The sequence below is a fragment of the Rhea pennata genome, chromosome Z (genome assembly GCF_028389875.1).
Source record: "Rhea pennata isolate bPtePen1 chromosome Z, bPtePen1.pri, whole genome shotgun sequence".
In the NCBI taxonomy this organism is placed as follows: domain Eukaryota; kingdom Metazoa; phylum Chordata; class Aves; order Rheiformes; family Rheidae; genus Rhea; species Rhea pennata.
This window is the reverse complement of record NC_084702.1, coordinates 31444301-31472270: the sequence shown is the minus strand read 5'-3', so window position 1 is coordinate 31472270 and position 27970 is coordinate 31444301.

Below are 27970 nucleotides of genomic sequence, written 5' to 3'. Positions count from 1 at the left end.
TCGTAGGAACTGAAGTTTCACAAATTAATACAGTTTATACTGTGTGCTTTTTATTACACTTGGTAACAGACGTAGCTTGAAGCCTCCCTGAAATAAAAAAATACATTCACAGTAGATGTATTATTAGCCCTGATAGGGATTCTTCAGGAAAAATAATGGTATCATATCTTACAACCTATTCAGATGCTTAGGTAACAACTGCAATAGCATCTACGGCATTCATTGTAGAGCCATTAGCATTCCAGTTAGTGCCTTTTCTTTCAACATATTTTGAACTATCTCAAAGAAATAATCATTTCAAAGTTAAGTATGTCTGTTCAGTGCTAGAAGTATGGCAGAACAAGAAATACTTCTTTAAAAATCTTTCTTTTTAGAAGTGAAATCAAGTGTCTACGAAAAAATTCAGATCATTTTTGTTGGAAGTTCAATACAAATATTACGAAGAGGTTCATAAAGCTGTTAGAATAGCAATTATAAATAGAAGCAGCTTTATGTTATGAAAAACTCTCAGGCTTTCACACAGAGATGCACCACAATTTCAAAATATTTTAATTCATGCAACAGTTAATATTAGGTAAAATTTAAATATAATTACAGTCATAACTGTACCAAGAGATACAGCTGAGATTATAAATAATCTTAATAAACTACTAGTTACTGGAAAAAGATAAATCAATACATCCAGTAGAAAATCTCTTTCCATTAGCTCAATTGAAGTCAAGAAACAATAACCTTTGAACTAAACGATTAAATGCCAAAAAACTAGACTGCCAAGGCACAGAATTTGTGAACAATTTGATCTGAAAAAATACTCTTATGAATTATAAATGCATCAACATAAGTTTGTGATCAGTCACTGACTAATAACACAAAGTTTAACAATTAAACTTATTATTATTAATGAATAATTTAAGGTAATTCTACCATTAAATTTCTGCAGACAATTATACCATTCTGTAACTTTTACTTTGTTCTGTGTACTTATGTGTTCTTTGTTCTGTCACATTATAAAACCTTCCTTCGGAAATAAGTCGCAAATTGTTCTTATTTTGTAACACTACCTCTCTCATTCTTTCATGTTCCTATTTAATGGCATATTTTAAAGAAACTGTGTAATACAATCTGAATTTAAAAAGATTCCTGCAAAATAAAATCTCACCTTTTCTCAACAGTTCATTGCAAGCTCATGAACCGTTCCCTGACCGTTTAAGAATACTGTATACCCAGAGCCTAAGGATGATCACCAATAGAGGTTGTTTAGAAAATTGATTTAGAAGTATTTGAATGCAGAAAACTGCACTGTGCAGAATATGATAATCATCATTATCATTGTTCTAAATCCATCTCCTACCCGATCCTTCTTTGGCCACTAATTTTTTGAACAACAATCAAATCTATTGGGGATTTTCCAGTTAAACAGCTTTCTGCCAGAAAATGCTGATTAACTGAAACCAAAACCATTTCAAAAAAAGTAAAATTTTTTATCACACATGTTGGGAAAGAAAATTCAATTGCCAAACAAGTATTTTGCAGATCAAACACTCACTCTTCTGGAACAAGTGTTCGTGGTTTGAAAACTGAGAGAAAGCTTGAAGAAAAGAGACACATATGTAAAATGGGGAAAGATGTAAATTTATCTGTTACTGTAAGAAATAAAGAGTTAGCATTTTTTCCGCCTTGCTTGAGCTTAGCAGTTAGCTTAGCACAGCTTATGCTTCACCACATATTAGGCAGAATTGGTAAACAAGATCATCAATTAGAAAGCAAACCAATTAGGAAAATAACATCTAAGATCTGCTACTAAATAGTGGTGATAAAGCATCAGAAGCTACACTCTTTTGATGCTCCTGAATCTGTTTACTCTTTAACCGCACTAGGAGCCTGCAAGAAAGGAGGCTTCTAAAACCGAATAAGCCAAAGATAGAAAGAGTATCTCACCAAAAGAAACATCTTCCCAAAAGAAACACTGACCAATAGGAAAGTCTTTGGGTACTTACAGTATTAGTCCTATAGATTGCAGTCAGTTCTGTCCAATAAACGTTTGCCTTCACAGGTGGTCCATAGCCTCAAATTTATTAAAACTGAAATGCTTTTGTCAGCACTCCTAACATGAGCACTGCAGAGAAGGAAGGAAGTCCTCTGGCAGCAGCTCCAGCTGACTGATGGTTAAACTGCTGGCCTGAGACAGGTTTCTATTTTTCCATTCTCCTCCCCCTTCATAAACACAAGAGAGGAAAGTTGATCTGTCTATTCAGTGAATAAATTAATTATTTCTGCAGAATGCAACACCTCCAATAAATGCTGCATACCACTAAATAGCCATGGATTGGAATGCAAATATGAATGACCAAAACTAAAGGACCTGCTCCGAATCTAGCTACTTGCCTTTTCTTCTAAATCTTCAGCCCAAATATACCTACCAATGTTTTAAAAATCCTTCCTTCAATTTTCCTAATTTTTAATGAGAAATGTTTGGAAAACTTCTACAATCAGGCAAGATAAGAAAATCATTTTCTACTTATCTCTGCTTTAAAATATGAGTAATTTTTACACAGTAGTGAGGGGACGCATTTCCACTATTTAATATTTCGTCCTGAGGAACAGGAATATCATGGCCTTGATTTGGCCAAGAGCCAAGTACACTGCAAACAGAGACTTATTATAATGATTTGTGGCGATCAGGGCAATGCAAACAGAAACAGAGGGTAATGAGGCTTAGCACAGGCTATGGGTCACCAACTGACAGGAGAGTAATATCTGAAACTGCTGGAAAGGTCCCCACAATATCAGTGGGGGTCAATGGTTTGGCAGCCAGCACAGACTTTTTTCTACAAAACTCCTCAGCAGTAGAGGCAGGCAGGAATACTGTAACACACATGTTGAAAAGCATGCAAGAGCAGGGTGCTTGAAGAGGAACTGCTACATGTCAGAACAAATCTACCACCCACAAGCCTGACACTAAGGCTGCCCGGAAGGAACATATCCTGCAACTCACAAAATTACAGAATGACAGAATGGTTGAGTTTGGAAAGGACCTCTGGAGATCACCTACTCCAACTCCCCCGCTCAAGCAGCATCACCTAGAGCATATTGCACAGGTTTGCATCCAGGAGAGTTTTAAATATCTCCAGAGAAGATGACTCCACAACCTCTCCGGGCAACCTCTTCCAGTGCTCTGTCACCCTCACAGGAAAGACGTTTTTCCTCATATTCAGCTGGAACGTCCTATGGTTCAGTTTGTGCCCATTGCCTCTTGTCCTGTCACTTGGCACCACCAAGAAGAGTTCGGTCCCATCCCCTTGACACCTTTCCTTATGGTATTAGTAGACATTGGTAAGATCTTTCTCAGTCTGCTCTTCCCCAGGCTGAAGAGGCCCAGCTCTCGCAGCCGTTCCTCACAGGGCAGGTGCTCCAGCCCTCTGATCATCTTTGCAGCCCTATGCTGGACTCTCTCCAGTACCTCCAGGTCTCTCTTATACTGGGGAGCCCACAACTGGACGCAATGAAGCTTCACCAGGGCTGAGCAGAGGGGCAGGATCACCTCCCTCCATCTGCTGGCAACACTCTTCCTAATGCACCCCGGGAGACCACTGGCCCTCTTGGCTACCAGGGTTCATTCGTGGCTTGTGGTCAACTTCTCGTCCACCAGCACTTCCAGGTCCTTCTCTGCAGAACCGCTTTGCAGAAGGTCAGCCCTCAGCCTGTACTGGTACATGGGGTTATTTCTCCCCAGCTGCAGGACCCTGCACTTGCCCTTGCTGAACCTCACGAGGTTCCTCTCCGCCCAGCTCTCCACCCTGCCCAGGTCTCTCTGAATGACAGCACAGCCCTCAGGTGTATCAGCCACTCCTCCCAGCTTGGGATCATCAGCAAACTTGCTGAGGAGGCACTCTGTCCCTTTGTCCAGGTCATTGATGAAGAAGTTGAACAGGATGGGACCCAGTACTGAGCCCTGGGGTGGACTCCACTAGCCACAGGCCTCCAACTAGACTTTGCACCACTGATCACAGGCCTCGGAGTTCTCCATTAAACCGTATTTAATATAATAAAAATAGTGGATATTTACGCAGAGAAAAATGCTTAGTTTGGCTGATGCAGGATATTGCACTTAATTAGTTCATTTGGATGAACTTCCATAAACACAATTTTAAAGTAATCTTACACTGGTTGCATATTTACTTTTTCCATAGGAGAGTCATATATTCATCATCACTGCTAGCTAGACAAAAAGCCACAGTTTTCCTTATGGCAGTAAGTAACAAAACTGCAGTAGTAAAAATTATTTTCTCTGTTTAGAGGAAAAATTGGAAAAAAAATCATAATATGTATCACCTCCAATTTATGTTTAAAACTTTCAATGCAGTTCTATAAATGTAAATACATTATTTTCAATCTTTCATATCCTTTGTGTACTCAGGAATAAGAGTTTCATGGCTCTCATCTCTTGTCTCTGTGTTTTACTAATTCCATTTGCCAGTTTAGAAATAAAACATATTAAGTAACAGCAGTTACATCTGAAGTTAATCTGTAACACCAATTGTGTTCCAATTTTGAAACCACACTGCAGCGAACGCAAGTCCTTCAAGAAGGATAAAGTTTTGATTTACATTTTATTTCACCTTAAATTTTCAGAATTGAAAAACAAAACAAGATGGCAGTTAAATATTGGAAAGTTTATATCTAGATTAACACTTTCTTCCTTTTTTTCTGAAGCCTGACCTCCTTAGAAATTCAAAGACCATCACCAAATCTCCTGTCATCTCATGACAACTCACTAAAAATAAATTCTTGCTGTTTCCTTCATCTTTATAGGCACAGAAATGGTTTATTTTCAGTCCCCTTGCAGTAAGGAGCGATTATTGACTGTACAAAACAATGTATTTCATATGTATAAAATAAATCATGAGAAAAAATGAACAAATAAACCTTCAAACTTCTAAAATCAGTAACTTTCATTAGCAGATATTACTGGCCAAATTCTGTAGCTGTAACTTATACAGGAAAATTTCTCACCAGTTTCAGTAGTGCTTTTACCTGAGAGAGAGAAAAAAAAGATTTTACCCTTTCTTACAAGAAAAAAATCTGCTTTTTTTTTTTACGTGTTTACTTTCATATAAAGTTTTACTAAATGCTGAGAAATGTAGGGGACAGTAAACATTCATAAGTTAGATGGTAGTATTTATCTGCTCATATGGTAGATATGAAGGCAAAAAATTGAAAAGTGATTATACCTCAGAGTGTTCATAGTTTTCTCCCCTCCCATTTTGCCTTCCAGGACACCAGGGGTGTTTGAAGAACTCAGTGTATGTTTGGATCTTGCTCAAAGTAACTATATTTCCTTGAAAAACAGTGCTAAGGTTTTGCCTCTCCCTTCCTCTTCTCCTCTTAAATGACCCACCTTACGCAACACAGTTGAGTAAGGAAAAGCAGGGACAATCTAGTCCCAGAATGTAAATATTCAATGCCTGTTATCAAGCAAACACAGAACAGAAAGGTTTTATAATAAAATTGAAACTAACTATAGTCATACTGCAGAGCCCTGATAGTAAATCTCAGTGTTGGTATTATTGTGGTAGCACACATGCTGCTTAGTCTATTGCGATTGCAGCCCTGAGCTGTGGTTTAATGGTGATTACACAGGGAGTTGGCACAAACTGGTTAATAGTCACAGCGCTGAGTGTTAGCGTCATAGCCTGGAGAAGCAGAGCAAACTAGAGCTGCTGTGGCATTAATGGTTAGCGTGCTGCAAGGTTGTTTAGCAATTAGTGGATGGAGGGTATGATCCTGATATACAGCAAAGTTATGATTAAAAAAAAAAAAAAAAAAAAAAGTAAGATTTTTATTTGTTTTTAATTAATTTCCTTCCAGCCCCAAACCATCTGGGCAAATGTCTGGCAGGAAGGCATTCTATCTCCTTTCTCTCTCCCTCTTCTTTGCTGAGACCTGGCAATTTCAGAAGTGGTATCAGAAAAACAGAATAAAAGCTAATTCTCTAAGCAGCCAGCTTGAAAAATTTTGATAAATACTATTTATGTTATCCCACACTGAAAGTCACAAAGTGACTTCTCATTATACTCCCCTCAGAGCCATCCACTGCTTTTACACAAATAAGGTAATTTCTTTTCCCCAGAAGTATGGGGGTTTTTTTCCATCCTGACTTAGTTAAATCCCTACTCATTTTGTACTTCCCCGTAACTCATTAGTTAAATATTCTTTATCCTGTTATACTGTTCCCAGTCCAGTCATTCAGTTCTTACAATTTCCCCTTTAATCCTTTCTCTGCCTCAAGGTTCGGATTTAGATTGGACCAAGGAAAACTCCAGCTATGATAAGGATTTATTCTGCTAACAGCTTGTAGCTTTTAAGTCGAAGTCACAAGCTTGTATCAGTTGCTCTGTTAAAATCATAGGGCAGAAAGGGACCTTGAAAGATTGTTTATTTGGTGACCTTGCCCCAGAACAAGGTCAGCAAAAAACCTACATGCACAACACTCTACTCTACTGGAAACATCCAGTAACAGAGACTTCACATTATCCCAGGCAAAACATTGCAATGTTTAACAGTCCTTAATATTAAAAAAATTTTCCTAATGTGTTGTGGGTAAGCGATGCACTTCACTCATAAGAGAGAAACAGTAATGTTTTATTGAGATCAATGGTAAATAAGACAGTGGTTTAACAAAGTTCAGCAGTAAATAACAAGACAGTAGTTTAACAAGATTCAATGGCAATGTTCACTCAGTTATTTACTGCATAGAGTACAGGATCAGATGAAATCATCAAGGAGACCCTCCTGTTGAACTGTGAGGTTCAGAGTGCACCCCCTTGCTTTCCAAACTCCTTGTCAGAGGAGTCTGGGTGCGGCTGGTTCCAGCCTTAGTCCCAGACTTGGTCAACAGGTTATGTCTAAAGCATTATGTGCACAATCAATCAGAGATACTTATCAAAGTTTGCAGAGTTTCAGCACGGCACTTACCTCTCCAAAGGTTTCTCACCAGAAATTCTCTTAACTCCCAGTGCGCAACCTTGAGAGGCGTCCCAGCTCAAGGGGAGATCCACCACTGTGCTGCCCACAGCCCCAGTGGGCTCCAGGCTGCAGCACTATTTATGGGCACAGAGTCTGACTCATGGTCATATGATAGCTTGGAGATGTACCTTTTTTGCTGACCTCATGCGGTATTGGGGAAAATGCACCCCTTTTTGCTGATCGCATGTCCATTTCTGGCCTCATCAGTTACAACTAGTATCAGTTCCTCCTGGTCAGCCTTGGGTGCTTTCAGTTATTTGCAGTCTACTGGGGCCCAAGATAAGGGGGACAGTGAGCAGTTTCACTCTGCCACACTTTGGGCACAAGATGGCAGTGGGGTACAGTGAGGGGGTAGTTCTGCTCTGTCACATAATGTCTACCCTAGATTTCCCTTGCTGAAATTTATACCAGTCACTTCTTGTCTTACCTACAATGGATATGGAGTTGATTATTTCCTTTCTCTCTCTCTCTCTCTCTCTGAAGCAGGCATTTATAATTTTTAGACTGTCACTAGGTCTCTCTTCAGTTGCCTTTTATACAGACTGAAAACTCTCAGTTCATTCACTCTTTCCTTGTGTTTTCTAGATTTGGATCTCTAACAGTTGTTGATGTCCTCTGGAATTTTATTCTGTTGATTGACAACCTCCTTGAAGCAAAATCTTTTAAAACTTGGTTCCATTGCCTGACAAACTTGTCTTGGTGTCATCCAAAAATTTAATAATGATGCCTTCTATTCTATTAATCCTCCATCAATTCATCAGAGTACCAAATCTACTAGATCTATGAGATGCACACTTGGAGTTCCTTTAGATACACATTGGTAGTTTAAAAATTATTTTTTTCTTTTATTTGTAGCTTCTCAACAATTCCTTGACAACAGAAGAAAAATATCACTGTTTCTGGAAGCCCCAGGAATCCTTAACCAGTTGCCAGAATTAAAGTTGACTAAATCATTAGATGTTTGCCATGATGATAATGCTTATCTTCTGTCTGTTACCTTATTCAGAAGGCTAACATCATAACCTTTCTTGAAAGACTTCTCACATAACCTTTTATATATATAATCTTTTATACTACTCAAGGGGAAGCTCTGCAGTAAACCTTATTGATTTAAAATCATTTAGTGATGGAGTTTTCCATCACAGCTAAAATCCTGAAGATTGGTGAGTCCTTTTCCAGAGGGCAATGATGAATATCAGCTACAACATTTTTAGATCCTTTAGCTTGAAACATAGTCAAAGAAAATGGAAATTGACCACCATAACTGAATAAAAATAGAAGAAAAAGAGTACTCTTGTCAAATCCTGAAATACAAGGTAAAGTCTGCCTCCCCTTCTAGACCTTCCAGAGCAATAAGTAGCCAAGGGCTACAATGACCACCCCAAAGCAAACTGACAGGAGATGCCAATGTGAGCTCTTTTGAAGCACTTGCTAATTGGTGATTGAATGGTCGTTAAGTAACGAAAGTTTTCATTGAGCTTTTTTTCTCCTGTTATTTTGAAGTCTTTGTCCTTTTCTCCAAATAGTTTTCATGCAGATACAAGGTGCAGGGGTGGGAATGATACCTTAACTAGTCTTCTAAATGTATATATTTTTTACTTTCTGAATTTATTTGTAGGTACTTTGAGGTCAAGAATCTGCTACTATATATGATAAAGCCATTCCTCCCTTTGTGGAAATAGTAGAAAATGAAGGAAAAACAACAAAAAAACCCCGATGAATTAAAGTAAATATAAATTACAACATTGGCTACAAAGCAAGGGAAATATGTAACTCTAGGGAATAATCTGTGGCCTGTTGACTCTGCCTTCAGATAGCTGATTTTCTAAGGAATAACAAACTTCTCTGATTGTATGAGTCAAATACCAAAATTTCCTGTTTCCAAGACCCTCAAACTGCCTATTACATAACCATCTCCTGTTTTACAGAGACAAAACAGCAATGTTAGCGTGAGAACAGCACCACTTCCTGTGACACCCACGCCTGTTGGAGGCAGCTTCAATGGCCTGAAGGCTCCCTGGGATCCACTGCCATCTCCACAGTCCTGCGCCAAAGCGTGTTTTCCCTGCCTGCAAACCATGTGGCTCACCAGGGTTGCAACTTCCCCATCCCTGACTACAGCTCCTCTCCACACCTGCCTTCTTCCTCTCCCAAAATTTTGCTGAAGAGCCCTTGCATTTGCCTTCTCTCTGCTCCCAGCTCACTGTCCGCTCCTTCACTTAGCTAATAAACCCCAGCCCCAGGTACTTTCCTGAAGGCCTGCTAGCTCCCTCAAAGGCCAGATGCCAAAAGCAAGGAAAGAGTTGATCGACTGGCCTGGGGAGAGAGGAAAACCACCTCGGCCACTGCCAGCAGTGCTGGCAGACATCTGGCAAGTCCAGCTGGAGGGAGCAAAAGAGGCTTCAGTAGCTACAGAGCAGTAACATCCTTCCCCGCTGTTCCCCAAAGTATTTTCTCATCATCAACAAGGACAATTATCGTATATATTGAATCTAGCTGCTTGAGCTCATATAGCAATGCCTACCTTTCCTGATGGCTCCATGAAGATTAAGAAAAAGAAATCACCTCCACAGAGGACTTGAGTCCTGGAAATACAAAATCAGCCACTTCATCTACTGGACTACAACAGAATTGATTAGATTTATTTTACTTCATATTTTCTGCAGAGAAAAAAAAAGGATAAAGATATCACATGTAATAAAATAATAGTAAAAAGGCAGGTGCATCATTCTCTGTGGTAATATAACACAGTTCACTTAAGCTTTGTATGTAATTTTACTGTGGTCTGGCAATAAAATATGGGCTTATCCTATTACCCTATTAATCATCATAATACTGAGAAAGCAGTATGAATTGCATACAGTAGAGTTAGAACTATACTGCTGTGTAGCAGGAAATATACTGCCCGGTTTCCTTGGTGATTTCTTCCCTGTCAACTAAAGAAGCAAACACTGTCATGTATTTCTGAGAGAAATAAAATTAACCTGACCAAAAGGTTTCATTTGTAGTATTTCATTAATAAGATGCAAAGAGCACCAGTATTAACAGAGCTATTCTTAAGTTATACAAACCTTCACAAAAGCAGAATTTGGCCCAAAATATACTCTTGCTGAAGCTGGACTAATATATTTTTTAATATTTGAAAAATCTGTCATATTACTTAATCAGCAAACATCTGACCAAATCTAATAATTATTAAAGAATAATGCTATGCAAATAGGAGAGAACATATCTGTGTTCTGCCATCTCATTATCTTCATACTTGTAATGTGTCTGGGAAAGTATTAATTGGCTGCTGCATTAATTTTTAGAAATTAACTATTCTTACACATAGATTAAAACTTTGGATACTATTAAGGAGCACACAGATTTTTAGTTTCAAGCAATGTCTTTTCATTTTAATAGCTTTAAAATAAATACTTTTGCAATTTATATTACAGCCTACAGAGAAACTGTAGCTTAATGACATCAGATAAAGATCATCTATTTAAAGCATTGCAGCCACAAGGAAATTCATACAGATGTGTTTTACAATATCAAAAAAATTTATTATAATATACTTTTGAAAGTGATGAGCTTCACTTGAGGAACTGTAAGAAATTAATAGAACTGATACTCAAGGGCTAGATCCTCAACCTGGTTAAACCTCAGTGTATCATTTCATTCAAAACGGATCCCCACTGAAGAAAATTCTATAATAAGATCCACCCCGAGTCATTATGCCTGAAATCAGAATAAAAATATATTTTATTTATTCATTAACTTTATATATATAAATATACATAGTATGTATACAAACACGCACATATATGTGTGCATGCGAGATTCACAGCTGGTGGATCTTATGAAAAATAAGACCAGGGCTGTGATCCCTGAGGAAATTAGTCACGAAGTTCGCTACTGGGTCTGTGAATCTTCACAGGTGTTTCTTTTGCCTTGGAGTAGCTCTGTAGACACATACTAAACCACAGACAAAAAAAATGAAAAAAAAAAAAGGTAAAATACTGAAAGTTGACTGGAGCACTGTAATACTAAAGGAAGGTACCAAGTACAAATAATAAAGCCTTGCCTGATGGTGGCATTTCTCTATTTACGTAAACCGGTAGGTAATGCATGATGAAGTGTATTTCAGGAAATGACTGCTATATAAAGCCCCCCCAAAAAACTACACTTAAAAAAAAAAAAAAAGGAGGGAGCTGACTCTGAAAAAGAATCATTTGGAAGGTGAATACATAATAATGCATGTTCTTTCTCACCTTATTATATAACAACAATGTGTCAACATCAGCTTTTCAGCATTCACCTTGGACATGGTCATCTCATTTTCAAATATTATGATGATTTGGTTCTTTGACTTTTGGAGGATGGATTTAAGAAATGTTAAAAAGTTAGGCTTTGATATTTTGAGCAGGATAGCCAAAATAAAAAGATTCAAAATCCTCTTTCCAAGTTTTGCCTTGTTCCATAAGAGCATTTTTCTGTTTTGCAAGCGTTTTTCACACCTCCTAATTTACCTCTTTTGCTCTTCAGCCACTGTAACTCCACTGGAAACTTCATCTGGATTTTATACTCTCTTTCTCCTTGATCCCAAAGGACACTCTCCAATTTCAGCGTGCAGTAAAATTAAATTGCCATCTGTTAGTGTAGCAAAGAATTGCTTCTCATGTAAAATATGGCATATGGAAAAATGAAAGACCATGCGTCTTTATTTAATGTCTAATATTATTAGATAAAATCAACAATGCGTATTATTTCTGATTTCTCAGAAGAAAAACCTCTCTATTACTCAGAGTATTTTTCCTTTTTTTTCCAATTAATTTAATCAATTTTAATTACAGATTCCATGGAAGTAGAGGGAAACCATATCACTTGAATAATAGAAGAGAGATTTTATACCCAAGATGGCAACCACACAATACTTAGACCAACTCAAAACACCGACCTTATCATTTACCTCATTTGCTTCAAAAACTTCTTTCCCATGTGATCTTATCTTTAATTTCCCTTTAACATGCTTTTGCTTTAGCAAATTATGGTGTGCACTGCGATACTTTAAACCTTACAAAACAATTAAAATATGGTCTACTTATACCTTATGAAAGTAATATATAACTATTAGTACTTACCCAAACTTGTTTCATTTGCCATATGATTACTGATCAGCTGAAGACAGGGAGAGAAGAAGGGTGGTGGATGTAAGCATTTGGAGATGGATGCTGTGTAATAATTTGTGCATTCCTCTTTGTGAAGGGCAGGGGGTATCATTTCCAGTGTCTAATAATAATAATTTGGTGTTGTTGACTGTAGATAAATCAAAGAAGAAAAGGAGACAACAATCAACTACCTAGAATAAAAGAATATCTTGATCCATAAACATATACAACAATATATTTTGTATATATTTACAGTGAAGTACTTCAGCATAGGCAGAAATTTACCAGGCAGCCCCATTCATTTCAAAGGGACAACTATTTGCCCAATAATGGGGGAAAGGATCTAAGATAAAAGAAATATTTAAAGTAGGGCAAAGGAGATAAAGCTAGTTATGAGCAGACTCAGATTCATCAGTACCTAGTACTAGCTGATAAATTTGCAATTAACACTGCCAGCATTTTTCAGCATAGAATGCAGAGAAAAGGACAGTGGTATTCTCTGTTCAAAGTATATTAGATCTTATTTCTTTGCTCATAAAAAAATACATTAAAAAACAAATTTCTGGAATAAATTTCTCTCATTACTAGAAATGTTTTTTTTTATGAAAACATCTGCCAAAGAGGAGGTAAACTACCAGCCAATATACAAACTACCACTGGATAAATTCAACTTTGGCTGACATCATGTATAACTTCTGAATTCATTCAGAAAGCCTGGAAACAGGTGTCAGGAGAATATAGTTCAAATTCACAAGGAAAAAAACACCATTTCCAAGGAGCATGCAATCAGAACAACATGACTGAATCAGGGACAGGTGATAAAATTACACATAAAACATAAAACAGCTAGATCTGACTACAGCACTTCTGGAAAGACAGAGCTTAATCAAGCAACATCACATCTCTTAGATGAAGGACTACAGTAAAGTGGGCCTCCACGTGGTACTATGTAGCAGCATGAGCCTTCGTAAAAAACATAGTCCAGGTAAAACAATGCAGGAAATTTCAGTGATGATGACAGCAAATATAGTACTATAAAATGAAAGTGAAATGAATGCCACAAAAATTAGGCAATGCAAGTTGTTACTATAAAAAGAAAATAATAGTAAAAGAAAATAACAGTAACAATGTAGTATGTGGTGTGTGGCTTGAGAAGAAAAAGTAGGCAGGAAGGACGAAAGAAAAAATAAACAAAACCTTACCTCCACTGCCCTTAAAAAATCACTTCCTTAGAATAAATAAGACAGTAAAAGAGACTAGATACCTACCCATGAATAACTAAAAATGAAAAAAAGAGTAACAGTATCTGAAGAGTAAATGAACTCTAAATGCTTGAACTATAGATGACATCAGTTACTTTACATCTATCTGTGTAAAGTCTTAAAAAGAGGAGAAATGATTACCTGACAAATCAAACCAAGAACTTGAAGATCTGCATCTCAAAAGACAGTTAAGCACTTGAGTTCCTTTATTCTACTTAAGAAGATGCAAGCTCCTCTGAAAGATAATTAAGCTCCTTTGAAACATAATTAAAAAAAAGAAAATCCAAAATGTGGGCGTGTGTGTGTGCACGAGTGTGCGCGCACACTCACATGCGCACACGCACACAGATACTCATAGCTGTTGATTGCCATAGTACTACAAACCTAGTGCAAAGGTATGTCCTCTCCTCATTCAGGATCTAGAGTCCATTCCTACAGAGGTACTTCTTGAAAGAATTGAAGGGTCAAACTTTGCTGCAGCAACACCAGAAGGAACCCCTCCTCCCTCCCTTTTTCCTTTTCTTCTTTGTCTAAAAAGCCTTGTGGAAGAAGCAAACATGAAATAGGAGGCCTAGTTCTGTCTTCTTCAGCATGAGCATGATGTCCAAAGGTAGACTTCACCTTCTGTACTCTAAAGGAAATTCAGACACTCAAAATACATTTGTTAACATACTATTTTATTAACACTCCAAGATTTTGCTCCATGCTCCCTGCTGCAAAGAAATAGCCTAGACCTCAGGTTCAAAGTCAGAACATTTGTATAAAAGTTCTTCTTTGTCTTATAGCACAGTGCTTTTTCCACAGTGCCATCATCCTCTTGACAGCCATGGCCAAAGTTTTCATTACAGAGTCCTTCTTAATAAAGAAAGGGAGCCTTTAATTAAAAGAAATATTTAATCTAATGTGTTAGCTAGGAAGCAGTGAGGAGCTGGAGAGGAGGGGAAAGGCTTTACATTACCCTCATAACCTACCATGTTGGCTGACACCAAAACTCCCTTTACCCCTTGTGCTTGCAGTGTCCCCATCTGCATACTCTCCTTCACTTCCAATTTAGCAGTCTTGGACCACAGGGAAAGAGCAAGAGATATGTGGCTCACATGTGTTTCATGACATAGCTGAAGCAGCATGATTTCAGGATTCAGGGCTATCATATTTCACATTTCAAGCCAATCCCAGCACATATCCTTAGATGTGCTGTCCAGTCCTCAGGAATTTTCCCTTTCTTTCATCCTGAAGCAGTTCTTAAAATGATGCTTGCAAAGAAAGCAAATCAAATTGGTAAACTTGGATTAACAAGATGGCACCATGCCGTGTCAACTGGCAATTTCATGGTTATTGTGCCTAATCTCAGGGCCATTATTGTGGATGTTATAAATGCATATAAAAGTGTGGTCCCATTAGCACTGATGAAAGTTATCCAGGTAAAGCTTTCATACATCAGTGACAGATTAGTCTTTTGTATAGTAGCTCATAATGCAGATTTGAACATTATGGATTCATAACACCAAGTACATTGCATTCTTTTTAAAGTCATTTGTATAAAATGCACGATGCCAACCTGTAATTTTTAGGCCTTAGGTTAAATTATTGTATTGGTCAGTTAATGACCTTGCCACTAAACACTCTTTAATTGAGTTTTGAAATGGCAGCAGTACAGCAAGTTCCTCAAAAATCAATTTAATTGATTTCCATTTATGCAGATGCACAGAGTTTTACAGGGGGTGAAGTTCTTCTTTTCAAGTAGATTAGAGTAGGGATTAAATCCAAATTTTGCTTCTAATTTTCTGGACTCCATACAAATATTCCAATAGCTTTCCTCCTCTCCCCACCTTTTTATGAGCATCCAAAACCTTCTGTTCAAAACTCCCTCCAGAGTCAAACCAGAATTATAAAAGATCACAGAAACTGAAACATGGCCTCAGATTTTGCAGTTTAAGTCATTCTGAAAACACTCAGATACCTTATATTTATATCCTCTCTCTCTCTGTATATATACACCTTATACACTGTATATATTTAGACTGTATAATTGTATTTTGAACATCCAAACATTTCAGTATATTTGGAGTTTCGAGAAAGGGAAAATAAGAGAAAATTTGATATTAATTGGAATACAGGAGGCTTATTTCATTCATACAAGTCAGAGAGGAGCTGTAACTCCTCCCAGTACACAGTATAAACAGCAATCCTGTTAGTCCCTGTAAGAGTGCGGCAGGCTTGGTTTCAAGCAAGAGTTCTACAGCAGCCAAACAAAGTACATTAAATCATCTCCTAGGCATCCTGGCCCCATCCAACTTTTGCATAAGTACAAGAGGATGGAGGAAGCTTGTCCCCCAGGAGACTTCCCACATCTGTCTCTGTATTCCTGAGTGTATGTAAACTCTTTATCACCTTAGAACCTGGGAAATTTGAAAATTGGAAACTAAAAGAGATACAGGCAGTCATTTACCGTACAGAGTGCAATATTGTATGCCTGCTTGCCTTGCACTATACAGCATATTCATGGAAGTGAAGCATTAGGTGATGACACAGCATCTTGAAGCTGAAGTTGCTATACTTGCAAAGCAGAGACAGGCAAAGATAAAATATTAGGCACTTTACAGAATTCCTTTGTAGATGTGTCTGTCATAGTTTTCCAGCTAAGACATGTGAAATAGCTGAGTTCCACAGTCCAACAGAGGCTGATTAAATATCGTAGTAATAGCTTCAGGAAATGGCATTATGGTTGTGGACATGGACTTTGGTAATAAATAATTTAGACATTAGAAATACTGAAAGTTGGACATAGAGTGACTGTGACACTATGTATTCTCTATGAAGTGCAAAGCCAGCAGAACTCACTTTCCATTTCCACAAAATCCAGATAAACAGAAAATGTTCCCCTTTGGGTTGATATGTAAGGCTCTTAATGTGATTAAGGTTGCAGGAGCTATCTTGGCAGAGAAAATTAGTACAAGGAGCTGACCTCTCTTGGGCAGTTTCTCTCTCTCTCTCTTTTCAGTGTTTTCAAGTATATATGCAAAGTTAACTAGACAGGGGAATCCTCAGAATTTGAAATACGTAAATAAAATTGTAATAAGTATAGCAGATGCAAATCTAGCAGTGTGTTTAAGACCACTTCAGCCCCTGAATCCCAAGCACAGTGGCATAAATCTTTTTTGACATCCAAATCCACATGCCAAACGTAAGGAGTTAGAAAGTACCTGCAGCACAGCAAATATTGAGCTGGCAATTTTATGTTTTTTTTTTTCCTTGTCTATGCGCAAGCCAGCCCTCATCATATATTATATGCTATCATATTATATGCTAGGATGCTTTTTTTTTTTTTTTTTTTTTTTTTTGCTTTCAAAATAGCAAACAGAAAATAACCACCAAATTTTGAATTGTTGCCAAATTCAAAAACATTGCCAATGACAGGCATTGACAAGAAACTTTTAAGGTCTAAGCCCTAACAAAGTCCATGACAATAGAGTAGCTACCTCCTGTAGTGGATTTTCAGCATTTTTCTCCAAAAAAACAGCTAGGACTATTACTGGGGCCTAACTCAACTCTTAAAAAGAAAAGAGGGGAAAACATATATACTTAATAGTTTAATACATAAGCTATTTTAACATAAAACAGTGCCAGAAGGGAATATTTTCAAAAGTTTTGAAGTCTCAAGTTCAAAAACTATTTATAATCTGATCCTTGGTCATACCTAGTTTCTGTTTCACCTCCAATAGCAACCATTTTTGGAGCATGTCTCCCAGCTGGTTTTATCACCGTTACCTCAAGCAGCACTAGGTGTGCATGTGCGTGCACAAACACACACACACACACATCCCCCTTAAAAACTTGAGCTTCAACAAGCAAGTGTCATTGAAAGCTGAGGACCTAAGAAACAAATTCATTTTCTAAAAGGGTCCCTAAATAAAAGGATTATATTGTTTGATTTTAAAATACCAGAACGGCTTCAGAATTCAAATATTTTGTGAAAAAAACAACCAAATGGACTTTCTTTGCAGTATCAATACTGAGCAAAAAGAAAATTTCTTGCAGTTTTATTAAACCTTAAAGCTCTTGGACATAGGACCAGAGCCCCAAGGGACATGGTATTCTTTCTCTTTTCCTCTTCCTCATACACCCCTTCCCAGGGGAGCCGGGGCTTGCCTCTGAGCCTTCCTCCAGCAGGAGGAGAGCGTTGGGGTGAAAGGAGATGCACCTCCCTTGCTCTTCTCCTCCTCTTCCTCCTCTCCCACCTGCTACTGCAGCCTCCATGTATTTAGCCTCCCTCCCTGATTCAGGATGCACCCGCACATATTCAAGAAATCTATGTTACGAAATAATTTACTTTTTTTAGTTGAAGTGTACTTCTGAGCTTGGATAATCACAGTCAAGCTATTTTATGTTATGAAAGACATATCAAAATCCATTTTCTACCCAAACTACTGGAGAAAAAGAGACCTACAAAATACAAACTTGACTATTTCCTTCTCTTAAAGTTATTACATGGAAAGCAATGCCTATCCTAAATATCCTATTTTAGAAAACCGTTATAATGATCATAGACTTCAGCCTCATAAAATAGTGCTGTCTTTTGACTGTAACACTATAAACAGGACTTTGTCAGGCAGAATGATGGCAACACTAATGGCATACTTCAGAAGATTTTAGTGATCCAATGTTGTTTCCTGTTAGTACAATGTCAAAATATAAATTATAATTATATATCCTTTCTGAATTTAATAATTTATTTTGACCAATAATCAACTTTACCAAAACTGCACAGAAAACTGATGACTTCCAAAAGAGGAAATAGGATTATTATTCATGAGTAGTTGTAGTTTGAAACATTAAAGCAATGCTGTTATACAACAAAATACATGCACAGGAATTTGGAGTTCAATTCAGAGAAGAAATAATGATCAAGAAAAAAAAATAGTGAAGATTCTTACTAACGTGAGGGTCGAGATAAATCTGATAAAGAAAAAGCCACAGAAGTTTCTCAGATATTAAATTAACACTGACAGTGACATATCTTTACCCACAGAACAGCTGTAAATGTGATTTCCAAGTGCCATAACATCACAATTTCTGTATTAAAAAAAAAACAATGGGAAAATGAAATGAGTACTGAAAATTGAGACATTTCTGTTGCAATATTTTTTCTCTGAATTACCAAAATCACAAAAACATCAAGGATTCAGGTATAATACAGGCTATAGAGTCTCTCTTCTTGTCACTCTTTCCCTGTTTCCTACCAATTCTATGTTGCTAAGAACAACGGCTTTTTGGACAAAAGAACCTTCTAACTCATAGAACAAAAAATAAAACAGCTGTGTAATGACCTATCCCTTTGTGAGCTTCTTCCCTACAAAAATACTGTTTGTTTGTTTTAATATTGGTTACAATATCTGCACACTAGTTTTCAGTAAGAGACTGACTTTATATATGTATGGTTCCCAAGGGCACGTATCCTAGAAGGTGGCTGCATAGAAGTTTCTCTTCCTTCCATCCCTAAAAGTTCATGACCTGACCAGATACAAAAGATTTGTACAAAATGCACTAATATCATATAAAACTTTCATCAAGCAAACCATATAACATGGTACTTTGCACCATTAACACAAAGCAATTGTCTTCCAGATGTATTTAATAATTAGCTCACCATTACTGAAATATTATATTACAAATACTCTAGGAGAATATGGTAACCTTAATTATCTTATTTCATGTAAAATAATCAATTTAAATGTCTAATTATAAAGATACAGTTGTATCTTGTCCTTGTATTTGGACAGTATTTATTATTCTTTTTAATATTAGTATTTTTCAAAGAAAAATATTTTCAAAAGAAATAATTGGGTATCACTGTAATACAAAAACACTGTAGGAGCAATCAAAAATGTATAAACACAAAATAAAGTACAAAAAAATATTAAAAATATTGGTTTTGTCTAGGTGTCTTTACTTTTGACAAGCCACTTCTTCAAATAGTCATTTGTTTCTGAATTATACTTTTTATTATTACAGACCACAAGCATTTTGCTCCTTTTCCTGCTCCTTACTGAGTTTGTAGCAGTTTAGTCTATTATTTACCCATACTGTCAAACCTGTCTAATCCATCAGGGACCAAAGTTTCACGGTACTACGCTCATGCTGCAGAATCGGTCCAGTCTACACCCTGTGTTATTTCCAAACACATAGCTTTACATCACAGTTTTCATTGTCGGCAGCCAACAACAACAGAAAAATTTCCAGTATTGTTTGCAGGCTGAAAAACAAAATGGAATTTAATGAATTAATGTTTCCCTACCTGCACATAGCTGTCATCATGTGCTGCCCTCTGCTGCTGTAGATCTTTTCCATTCTCCCAGTCCCCTTCTTTCTGCCTTATCTGTGTCTTCTCATCTCGTTCTCCCTCTCTGCAGCATTAAAATGCTGTTGATCTTCTCTTGGGCCTCCAGCACTTTGTTCATGCTTCCTCCTGCTCTTCCTTTGGCATTTTCTTTAGTTGCCTTTTTTCCTCATTTTCCCCACATTTCCACCTTCCCTTTTCCTATTAAATGCAAATACAACCCATTTAACATGCAGAGACTTACACAGTATTTGAGCTTAACTTGTATCAGTCTAAAGGCTTTAGACATTTCCTGGCTGCAGCAAAATCTTACCAGTGTCAATCAAATAGTTCAAAGATGACTTTAAGGAGCAAAATGCTCCTGCATGACCTTATTTTTATACATTTTAAATAGTTATTCTGTGTTCTTCTTTTTCTTCCACTAGCTATAAGATAGACTTTTATGGTAATTTAAGCTGCAGTGGGTTTTTTAATTGTAGTTTAAGTGTAGCTCTCCATTTTCATAGAAGTCAAGGTAATTTATTTTAAGGTAATCAAAAGCATGGTTTGATGCCACAGGCAAAAGCAGCATACAGGCAAAAACCATCTTGCATGACTAATTTATCAATGGAAAATACAATATTAAAAGAGTGCTCAAGCTTGTACTTAGCACAGCAAGGACATTAAAGTCACACCAATAGGCACTTTTTTTTCTTTTTAATATGGTGATTCTCTGTAGTTCTGATGGAAACCTCTGGTGCCAATTTAAAATAGCACCTGCAGGTGTATTTTCAGTGGTTTAGTACACACCTCTGCTGGCCAGATTGTTTCAGTTAAAGAAGTGACAGAATAATTCATTGTTATTCCTGTCATCTAAATTTTCTCTTCATGAATTGTTCATGAAACGCTTTGCACTCTTCAGGCAGAAGCACTTCCTGGTCCTTGTTCACTTTTTGAATGAGGAATATTCACACCTAGAGCTGCACTTGTTAATTGTATAGCTGGGGCAGTGTCGTTTCTGTTCCATGGTTTATGAAGCTAACCAACATCACATAAAGTTTAAATTTCATAATCAAATAAGAAACTTTTGGCAAAAAATCAACCTTTCAAGCTGAATTCAAACTGAATTTAATCAGCTTTCATACCAGTAAGTGCTGAAACATTAGTGGGAGTTAATTGTGAAGAATTTGGACCCCTAAGGAACTGGCAGGGTCCTGCTTCCTCTTTTAACCTTAATCTTGTAACTCTGCTTTTGCAACCAAGTTTTGCTCTTCAAGGAAGCACAGAGCCTACAACTTCTGCAAAGACAGAACAGGTTATTTTTTTTTCCTATATTTTATTTCATACTATTCGCACTGCCTTTAGCAGAAAAAAAAGCTATTTTATTTCTCCAATATCCTTTCTATACTTCAGCTTATCCTTTCTATTCCCCTTTTCTTTGTATTAGGTTACGATTATCAAATCAACATTAAAAAACTTCTCAACAAAACAGTCAATTTACTATGCCAACCTAAATCAATTAACTTTTGTCTTCTATCACTGATTTTCTTTTCTTAACTAATAAAACATTTTTCTTTATAAGAATTTTACACAGGCATTTGATAGCAACAGAGACAAGAAGTAGAAACAAGTAAATTTTCTGGATTTGGATCTGTAAGGCTCAGTTTAAATCAGTGTACCAATACCCCTTCTATCACCTGGGACTTTGGCTGTGCATTTCTGTGTCAGGAAAAGATAATTAATGTCCTTGAGACAGCATAATTCTGGGACTCCCTGTGTACATTTCAATTCTGCAACACTGGACCCCTTCTCCTATGGCAATCTCTCCTTCTTCACATTTTGCATTGCTATTTTTATGTGTAAAAAATAGATTTCTGTCCTTACTGAATATGAATAATAGTTTCCTATTTACCCCGTAGTGTTGACAATAAGTTTTGCCAGTTATACAAAAATGCAAAGATATGTGTCATTTTAAAGGCTGTCGTGTACAAGTGGTTTCATTTTTCTAAGTGAATAAAAAAACACTTAAAATTGTTGATCCACTTTAATAGCACTTTTCATCACCAATCTACATTATGATCCATAAAATATATTTTAACTATTTATTAAAGGTCATGCATCCCTTCATTGGTTCCATATTCAGCTGAGACTATATAGAGAATTTTATGAAACTACTTTAGAGGTTTTATTTAAATAGCAATATAATTCTAATTGGTTAAGAAAACTCAGAAGCACTTTCAAATAACTGTTCTTCAATTAATTTCTAAATTGTAAAATCACTATGTTTTTAATAATTTGAGGTAATAAATACACAACATGCATTAGGTAAGATTCATCATCATTGCAATAACAATTTTGAGTGTCCTAATTATAAAATAAGCTCAAACTATAAATATTAGCAATTAGTGACTTTCACATAAACTGTAATATGAATATAGAATGAAAAAGAACTAGAATAACAGAACTGAATAATCAGGGGGTTTTATGTTACTTTTTCACTAATAACATTTTGTAGATTTTTGGGAGATTTATCTTGCTTAGTTCAAGGGTAATTTAGGGAAGACCAGCCCCAAGTTTAGGAAAAGAATAAAGACAAGGGAGAAAGACATCACCTGAACCAGACTAGGAAAATACTTTCTGAGTGTTAGTTTTGATTTATTTTTGTGAAGAATTAATTTTGCCTCCTGGACTATATTTTCTCATGTGGAATATGAGATATTATTGCCATCTGCCTCACTACTGACTAAAAACAAAATTAAGTCAATGATGAAAACATTTATAATGTGCCACTACATATAGTGGTTGATTTTCTCCTCATATTTTTAGGTTGAAGTGACTTAAAGGAAGAAATGTAACTGCACAAGGTTTTGGGCTGCAATATATAAAGTTGGTTCCGCAAAGCAGGTCCTAGAAACCTGAGTTAGGCACTTAGATCTCCAAAACAGAACATGGAAGAGTTTTCCATTTCATTGTGGAATCTAAACGCACACATAATGTATAGGAGTTCAACGTAATTAATAATAGGAAAGCTCTAAATTAGCATTGTGTCTCACATAACCTGCAGGCATAGCCTGCATACATGCAAGACCTAGACCTTCTCGATTTCTCCTACCTTGTCTTTTGTTTTGGTTCCTCAGTGAGGGTTGATGCCTACAGTTATTATTTCAAAGAGTCAAGACGGTTCATTATTGTCTTCCAAGACAGTATTGTCTACTTTTTAAATATAGCTTAGCAGTAACTACAGAATTTGCATAATGACCTGCTTTGGGGACAGCAAGTGGGGAAGGTTTAAACAAAGAAGCAACAGGGAGGCAAATGCTCACTGCACATGGGAGAACTATCTTCCCTACAGGACATGTTGCAGAAAATAAATTGAAGGATATTTTGGCAGGGAGAATTCTTCATATAGTGTTCATATAGCATCAGAAATTGTTAGGAAATTTCATACAAAGACTATCAAATTTAAATTACAGAAGAATAGGGTCCATAAATTCGGTTTTCCCTTTCTTGGATTAATGTTTTAGAACCAGATTACAGAAGAGAAATAGAGATTGTTCAGAGAACTATGTTTGCTCTCTCTCTAGCAACACAAATGTTGCACATCTTAGGAAAGGGGGTACCAATTTCCATCATCTATACCTCATCTTAAACAGAATTATTTTGAGTAACTGGAAACATGTATAGAAATTTCTTTGGCCTCAGCAAATGATCCTAACCACTAGACTATTAAATAAAAGGCAGGCAGCCCTATCATCACTTCCCCCATCCTCTTTTTTTTTTTTTTTTTTAATAAATTAATAACTCTTGCAAGTCCATCTTTAGCTATTCACTGAGAACACTTATCCCACTAGACTCTATTGGAATAACTTATTTTCTATGTGCTGTTTGGCTGTGGATGGCACTTGAAACATTGGCTTTCTCTGATTGGAGAAATCCTTAACATGCACAGAGGTAAAACTCTAGGAACATAAACAGCTTTCATGTAAAACAAGTAACTCCTAGCAGCAATAGGAGAAAGTTTTGGACTTTATAAACGTATAGATCTCAAATGCATAAAAGCCCATGTAACATGTCTAATTCCTTTATTAGATGTAGGTTTACAAACGATACCCACAAAGTCAGATTTTGACACTTAATGTTTGTCTAGCACTTTGAATACACAAGATATATAGTGTCAGTTATCTTTAACTACACTTACTCCAGTAAAAGCTTATTTCTCCAAGTATTTTGTCTCTAGGTTAAAAGTGCAGTAACCATGCCAAAAGAGCATTCCCAAAATATTAGGTTACTATCAGTAAGTGAAGGTACTGGATACTTTCAGATCTTCTACCTGCTTCCAAATCCAGAATCTGCTACCTCTTAGTGCTGGACAAAGTTTTATCATATAAGTATTTGAGATTTTTTTTGTTATGTCTTATTTAAACAATATTTATCTTAGAAGCCTTTCTCTGTAAGTGACCATTTTCAAAATAATTTAAAAGTAGGTTTCTAAGACAGCCTCCTGCCTAATATATTTTCAGAAAAGAATAAAATATCTGGCTGACAAGGAAAAAATTGAGCTCCTGAGTCTGTTTCATGTTTTCTTTTATACTGTGACACCCCACTGGTGTCAATGGGAATGATTTAAAATCTACAGTAGTTCGTCATGCTTGTAAAAGATAGTCAGATTTATAAATGCTTTGGAATATTAGTTACAGTCCATTTGCCACATACATTATTCTTTATAGGTGGAAATCTGTAGTATCCATAGAATACATTTCATTCAGCAAATTGAAAGAGAAGCAGAAAACAAGAACACTTATATGCAAGCAGGTAGAGAGAAGAGGCAGCATTCTCCATATCAGGTTTACACACAGCCAAGTGATTTCTTGTAGCCTCCAAAAATTTTCTTTGGATTTCAGGAAGGTTATACACAGCTGACTATATATGACATATTCAGAAGCCTCAAAATAAAATAGATAGAATCCTTATTTTGAGTATTTTATTACTTTTCTTCTCTTTCTCCCACAAACACTGGAGAAAACTGCCAAGAATTACTATCGCTGGAGATATTTAAGGTTAGCTCATAGACATGATTAGGTTTAGTTTAGAGATAATGAACAAAATTCTGCCATGTTGCTAAAAGATAGGCCAAATAAAGTTCCCTTCTTTTCTAAATGATTCTACAACTTAACGGGTGCATGAAACTTTCATTAACAGTAATGGGAGTTCTGTGCACGTATTGAGGGGAAAATAAAGCCCTGTGGATTTTTCCGCTTATAAACAGCATGAAGCAAATAGAGAATGAAACTAATCTCAGAGAAGTCATGCAAATTTCAATGTTCCAAATGAGGAATAAAATCTAGGAGAGCAGTACTGGGGCACACTGAGAAAAAAAGTGAGAAACGCACAAAACAAGCAGAACAGGTAACTGAGGAGATCACCTGACTGAAAATGCTGGTAGGAAAGTTAGTCCAGATCATCCTGAGACTGAAAACGTGTAAAATACCTTAAGCAAACAAAGATTTTTAAAATGCTTTAAGACAAAATTAAAGAGGCAAATAACATGCATGTTATTAACTGCAAATCAGTAATTTACAAAGCACCTAGGAAGCACTGAATGAGCCAGTGCACCTGACATTAACAAAAATTACACTTCTAGGAACAGTAACCATGTTGTTGTGTTGATTGACTGATGTCTGATGTGTTGAAGAGCTTCCAGTCTTACAGATCTGGAGCTAATTCAATGGGAGATGCTTATGTTGCTTTTTTTTTTTTGGATTTATAGGCAGGAAGTAAGTAGCTTGAGAATATCTATTCCTTGGGTATTTCTTCGAGGATGGAAGAGTTATGTACAATTCCGTGATGATCTACATGCAAACAATTAGGACACAGGTCAGTGTTAGTAATCAGATTTTTTCACAACTTCTATGAAAAAAACATGCTTATTTTATTATGGGAACTCACCATCTACAGGGATAATCCAGAATTTCACTGATCTTGCTATTGGGAAGTCATGAACTAAAAATTAAATTTAGCAGCACTTAGTTTTCATTTTCACAGATGAGCCTGAAGCCAAAGAAGTCCATATTCCATTAGTTCATAAAATATATAATGTACTACATTCACATTTCTTTTACACAATTTTTAATGAATTACTGTTATCAGGAAAAAAATTATAACCTAAATGGCAGTTCTTTGAGCTCCAAATAAATTCTTAATCACTACAGGATAAATTACAATTTTTATGATATTTTCTGAAGGGACTTTCCATTTTGATGCATTTTCTCAAAGAGTTAAAGACAAAATATCAAGATTTACAATAAATAATCTATCCTTTATATATCTCTGAGATAATTTGACAGAGTTCTCCTGTATTTGATATTACTATTTTATTTCCATAGTTTTGGTTTGATTCAGCAGAACTGACTTGCATCTAGTTTGATATTAGTGCTTATACAGGACTGCCCCTGTTAAACAGCTATTGTTACTGCAATATTTATGATCTCTTCTGAAACAAATGCAGAAAACATTCTATTAGCAAACTGTTGTATAATTTATAAAGATTGTTTTTCTACCTATTATTCTTCAAAAAGAAGCAATTAGTATTCCATTAATCTAAAACTAATTTTAAAATCCTCTTTAAAAAAGTCAGGTTTTTTACTGAAAACCTGACATACACTTTCCAAAGTGTCACATGTACATGTGCGCGCGCGCACACACACACACACACACATACAAAATGTAGATCATACACATATAACATACATCCTAAATCTGTATAGCAGATTTTCAGGTTTTCAGACTATGTATGTGTCTGCCCTTTATGACAAGCTATTTGAAACTTAATGATTCATATTCTATTACTATTCATTTTAGAAGACATGAAAAATATGATGATAATTTAATTTGAACTATGTGTATTTATTTAAAATATCTGCTTCTAGAGAAGCTTAAACTACATAACCTAAGTAAAGGCAATACATATACCAGTACAGGTTGAATTCAAAATACTTTAACATTGCTTTCATCTCAAGTTTGGAGCACATTTAGATGGAAAGAGAGAGAACATAAAAGACAATTCTAACTTTGGCAATCCTTTATTCTCTAGATATGATATTTGATTTCAACATGCTCCATTCTTCTAATAATAAATTTTTGATTACCATTAAGATCTTCACCTAAACAAACTGCTTCCCTCTTTGCAGAAAATGATAAATGCACACAAAAAGCTACCAAAAACTTACCTGAGTCTCTCTTTAAGAGGAGAGGATGTGTAAAATTGTGGTTTACATCTACAGCCAGGAGAAGGAATATACAGGAAATAAAGAGCATCTTTAGAAGTAGCATGCAAATCATCACTATTTGAAAACCATTCAGAAATTTTATGAGATACATATGAAGCAGAAAGCACAGAAAGTAAAATATACTGGGTTTTTCTTAGGAAACTTCAGAATATCATCTGGGGGATACTGATGAAAATAACACAGGAAAGGATATCTGAAGTGGACAGATCATATTCTAAGAAGGTTAAGTAAAAATGCTCACAGAAAGAAGGAAAAAAAGAGAAAGACTTGAGACTGAAGATTTTATCTACAGCGGAAAAGTTGGGCAAGAATTTTAGGGAAAGCTTTTAAGAAATTGAAGATTGTATCATTAAAAGGGAAAACAATCAAAGTGTATGTGTAGAACAATTTTGGCAGCATTTTCAAACATCTATTGTATACAAGATGCTTCTTTTCTCTTAACATGTTTTTCTCTCCTAGCTCTTCAAAAGCCTTTCTGCAACCCACATTCTGCATCTTCCTTAAGTTTCACACAGGTTATCCCAAATAACTGACATAATTAATGTTCAGCTACTAAGAGTGTCAAAGACAGAATCAATCTGTTTAAGGTTTTGAGGTTAAGGACAAAAGACTAACAGATCTCTTTCTGCCAGAGAAAGAGAAATCTCTTTCTGCCAGAGAAATGCTATGGTCCAAGTGATGCATTAAAAATATCTAATCACAGTGGTTGAGAAGCAAGGCAGTGGACAGTAAGGTTAAGCATTACCTTACAAACAGAAAAGTAGCTGATAGTTCCCTACCTAAGGACAGGCAGGGCATGAACTGTCATAATAACACAACTCTTTCAGAACAGGGTTCCGATTGTAGCATTCAGGCACTCTCCTAGATGGTTCTTCATGTGTGGACCACATTTGGGAGAAAACTAACATAAAATTGTTATTTTGACTA